At 31.8% G+C, this 5,183-nt stretch overlaps 1 protein-coding gene across 1 annotated transcript in view; it reads left to right on the top strand.

Moving 5' to 3' along the window:
- The first annotated feature begins 2,521 nt into the window (after positions 1 to 2,521).
- LOC102596946 (U-box domain-containing protein 4-like) overlaps positions 2,522 to 5,183 on the top strand; it is an 11,513-nt gene continuing 8,851 nt past the window's right edge. Inside the window, exon 1 of the mRNA XM_006361156.2 lies at positions 2,522 to 2,899. The gene's annotated coding sequence lies outside the window, so the exon portion shown is untranslated. The remainder of the gene's footprint in view (positions 2,900 to 5,183) is intronic.

Here is a 5,183-nt window from a genome sequence, read left to right as displayed (position 1 = left end):
TTATGAGCTTTGATCAAATCAGAATGAATAGGTTTTTAAATTCAATCAATCCCTTTTAATTGTTGAATTCATATCTATATATAATATAAAGCTGGATGTTAGAATAGTGATGTGGCATGCTTCATAGGCCAGGAAAGATATTTATCTATTTTTTTTTAATTTTTTTCCTTCATTTTTCTAATTTTCCTCTTTCTTATTGATTAATTAATTTAATTATTTATTGTATACATTAATTACACATCACCGTTTTTAGCGGTATCTAAAAAATCTGAAAAAGTCTCCTCTTATCTTTCCTCAACTTTTATGGTTTTACTTTTTAAAATAATACAGTAATTATTTATGTAATATATGATAAGACCAAAAGCCATCTCATTTATTTTACATTTTTTATTCATCTTTTTCCATAACTTGTATCTTTTCATCTTCGTAACTTTTACTCTTAATAAATATATTCATAGCTCACATTAAATCATTTTAATTATACAAAAGGTTACCTTCTCTAATCTTCTTTGTGGCTATTCAATTTGAATGGAATGGGCATTGATAAGGGAAAATGAGTTTTCTTCTATAATTAATGTACTAATTAATTTTATTTGTTTTTGCAGCATCCTCATTTTTTGTCCTGCATCGTCCCAGTTACTCTGTTGGTCAAGGTTTTCACTGTAACTTGTGGATAGGAGACTATTCCGTAAGCAAATCTTTATGTAATCTGAAGTATATTGATCCAGAGGTGAATTTGACATTTTCTTTCTAGACGCTTTTTAAATTTTAATTGTTGTTTGATGTAATATAGCAGTTTTTTCTGCATGCTTTTAAATTATTGTTTGATGTAAAAGGAGACAACAAAAAATTATCTTGTCTAGAAATTTGAGGATGGCAACTTTTTTGTAAAGAGATATTGCAATTTAAATGTATAATCAGTAACATGCAATTGATTTGTGTGTGTTTTATTGTGAAATGGCTACTTTTTCCTTTCATCTATTTTGGTTTTGTTTTCATTCCACACCACCCTATTCTCCAATTTTGTTTTCTTCCTTTTCTCTACTATAAACCTCCTTTCATTATTTGACAAAACAATTTGAAGGTCGAAATCTCATTCATTTAGTCTCTTAGCAAGTAGCATGTTTATATTAAAATTAGATGTGTATTTATGATTTCTAAATATTGGATCCACTTCGATCAAAACATGAATTGACAATAGTGAACAAAGGAATCGTGATGATGAAATCCTATTTTAATTGTCAAAAATATGATCACATCACATATAATTTCTTGCTACTACTGAAAAATATATGGAGCTGATTTTATCGGTACTTTAATATATTTTCTTTTTCACTTGAATTGATTATTTATTATTGTTCTACAATTTATGCATAATTATATTGTTATATGTCATTTCTTTTGTTAAAACATTAAGCTACATGTAATTGGGAGGGGGGAGGGGTAATATTTATTGTATACATAAGAGTAGTGAAGGTAGTTTGCTATGCCAAAGGTCGCCTACTAATATTTTCAAGATTTGTAAAGAGAGATCATAAAGTAATTCTTTTATGTTTCTGTATAATGAGTTACAATCGTATTTCCTCATCTTTTAAATTGCGTATTTTAATTTGAGATTAGATATACATAGCATTTAGTTTGTGACAATTATAGCTTATAAAAAATATATTGATCATATTATTGTCGTCACAAAGAGATACTTAAGCAAATACTTAGTATTAAAGCAGTTTATATTTTGATGCAATATATTGACGATATTACAAGAATAGCTCATTTTGTATGCTGACGATTTTTTTTCTATTATTTCTTAATTCAACTAAAATTTTGACTTTTCATAAGTAAAAAACATGTATAGCGATGTTTTTCTTTTAACATTTTAGTTATAGACTCATAGTATTGACGTGTTTATGTCTTTCTACTTTCACTAAAAGTATTTGCGGTGTTTTGATGTTTTTACTCTTAATTTAATTTCTTTGAATATTAAGATTTGTAAAATACATACAGATTAAATTTATAAATATTTTGTTTGGTTTATCTAATGAAAAGAAAAAAAAATTAAAATACCTTAAATTTCATAAAATATTTTTTTGATTACTTTCAAATTTGAATTCCCAACAGAAATTAAATTTTAAATTTAATAAGATTTTTGTGACCGCGCGAAGCGCGGACAAGTTCACTAGTTATTAGATAAAAACAAAAATTACTCATCGAAAGTAACATTTTTCAACACATATAATTTGTATTTGTAAGAGTAAAAATTTATAATTTTATATAAAAAAATATAGTCAATTAACTTTGACCAAAAAAATCTCATAGTTATGTAATCAAAATTTTGAAATTTAAACATTAAAATCTCTAAAAATTATACTAAATGGTCAACAAATACTCATACAAACTAGGGTTATCTTTTAGTATAATAATAGTAATTATTCCATTATTCTTTTATTATAAAAATGATTATGGTAATAATATTATTTCAAAAACATTGTTCTATAAAAAGTCAATACATATAAAATGGACCTTAAATCCCTTTCTTTGTTAAGCTAAATTTCCAACTTGGCTCTCTATCGAACATCGATCAGAAGCAGCTAAAATCCCAACTGCAGACATTCTTGTTCGTTATCTATCTACCCCATTAGCTCTAATCTGCTTCTGATTCATCCAAATTAACAAGAATTTGAGATTCCAAGTTGCCAGAATTGACAATTTTCTTCAACTTGAGATACTAAATTACTCAAAAACGCGTTGATTCTTGGGTTGGTGGAATCAATTTGGTCCTCTTTTTTTGAGCCTATATTCTTGGTCTTGGTCTTTGTTTTTGCCATTTCTTTGGGGGTTTAAGAGAGATTCATTTCTTGTGGTCAGAAGGGAAGAACATCAGGTTTGAAGTTTTTGATTGGTGAGTTTTTTTAAATTTGTTTTTATGGGTTTTTTTATCACTTCAATTGCTTTGTTTTTGTGTAATTAAGGTGCCCTAGTTCCGTAATTGAAATGGGTTTTCGTTATTGCTTGTGATTTTCATTAGGATTTGCTAGTTATTGTTATTAGGATGGTTCTTGATTGTTTCCTTGTTTGGATAGTACAACAATGAAATGTCTTTCTGATACATTTTGCTGCAAATTTATGGGGAGTAAGTTCAAACCCTTGTTGGAAAGTAGAAGGTAGAGACTTTAGAGCAGTAGTTGATTGTTGTGGAGATCAGGGTGGAACCAGAGGCGGAGCCATGATTTGAAGCTTATGGGGTTCTAGATTCTGATATTTTTTAAGTTACTAGGTTTTACATTGATATTCTATGAATATTCGATGAATTTTTTAAGAGAATTAAAGCTAATCCATAGGCAATAATTGCACTCTGCTGCGGGTGGAACCCATGGTCCCGGCCACTTGATATAAGGGAGTATTAGAAGGAAACTTCTCATATAGTAATAAAGTTTGCTCTTGATGATAAATCTGTTCTTAGATTTCCACTTGCCTTTCTGGCTTTCCATGTTTCAAGTCTCAAATGTCCATCTTTGTCTTACTTCTTTTTGAAGATAGAGTTGTGTTCAGACAGTATTAAGCTACAGTTAGATAATAATTTGAACCTAAATAGTGAGTTTATGTCTTCCCTAAGAATGGGCAAGTGGTTTGAAGCATAGAAGTGATGATTTGAGATTTCTGGTCGAAATGAGATTTCTGGTCGAAATCCCAGTTACAATACTCAGTGTAAGTGCAAATGCTCAGTCTTGGTGGGCAGGATTATTTGGAACTTGTGCTTGTTTTTGTAGCTGGTTACCCGGTGGATGAGTTGGCAAGTTACCCCAAGTACTAGTCAGTTGGAAAAAAGTGAACTCATTATCATAGAAATGTCCTGAAAATTGGGTTAGAGAAGGAAGGGCATTGAACTTGATAGTAATACTTTTAGAGAATGAAATATGAGTGTGAAGTGTTGCCTAAATACTTGTGGAGAATCAGTCAGCTGTACTGGGGGAAGGGAGTTGCTGAATATCTGCTTGACTCTAACTTACCAGAAGTATTCTCCATTTTGATAAAATAGCACAAGAGTTCTATGTAGAATATGGAGCAGGACTTCTTATTTCTGGATTTAGAAGAAGTCTGATTTCCATTGCCAATAAGTGTGTAGGTGGCAATATTGACTTTAAAGCTCAAGTCTTTAACCAAAATAAAGCGAATAGATAGAGGATTTAAAATAGAGGGTCTCGAAATCTCACACTATGCTCACAGGGAATAAAAGGGGAAATATCAAGTATTTGGGGTGGGGAGATTGATGAGGATGTTACACATTGTATTGCAGTGGGGCTGATGAAATGGGGGATCACTTCCAGTGTGTTGTGTGATAAGAATGTGCCCCCAAGCCTTGAAGCCATGTTTTATAAAGTGGTGGTCGGATCAACTATGTTGTATAGTACGAAGTGTTGGCTAGTCAAGAACTCGCATGTCAAAAATATGGAAGTAGTGGAATTGAGGATGTTGAGATAGATATGTGAGCATATTAGGAGAGATAGGATGAGAATCGAAGATATCCGAAACAAGGTGGGAGTGGCCTATGTGGTGGACAAGAAAAGGGTGGCGAAAATGAGATATGAGAAGAGAAGTTGTACAAACACTTGCATAAGGAGGTGTGAGAGGTTGTCTATAGTGGGTATGAGGAGAGGTAAAGGTAGGCCGGAGAAGTATTTAGAAGAGGTTATAAGGTAGGAAATGACACAGACACACTTGCAGCTTATCGAGGACATGACCCTAGATAGGAGGATTTAGAGGTCAAAGATTATGATAGAAGGCTAGTGGGTAGTCGAGTGTTGTCTAGCTTCCTTATCAGTATTATTTTTATTACTCTTATACTATCTTATTATTCTATTTTATTGTCTCATTGGCTTCAGTTATCATAGTATTTGTAATTGCTGCTGTTCCCTTCTCTATTGTTTTCATTATGGATTTCTTCACTACTTTATTTGTTTTACATACCCGATTCTTAATATGCTTTACTTTGAGTGGAGGGTCTAGCAGAATCAACCTCTCTACTTCTCAAGGTAGAGGTAAGAATGCAGACACCACCCTCCCATGACCCTTCTTGTGGGATTATACTGGGTATTGTTATTGTTGTACATCTTCATATAACTGTGCATTCTCTTGGTGCAAACAAGTCATTGGGAACTCCTCCGTATCCGCCCCCCCCCCCCCCC

This window comes from Solanum tuberosum, unplaced genomic scaffold (genome assembly GCF_000226075.1).
Source record: "Solanum tuberosum cultivar DM 1-3 516 R44 unplaced genomic scaffold, SolTub_3.0 scf00343, whole genome shotgun sequence".
Lineage (NCBI taxonomy): Eukaryota > Viridiplantae > Streptophyta > Magnoliopsida > Solanales > Solanaceae > Solanum > Solanum tuberosum.
Note: the sequence above shows the minus strand (reverse complement) of the source record. Positions and strands in the feature narration are given on the sequence as shown.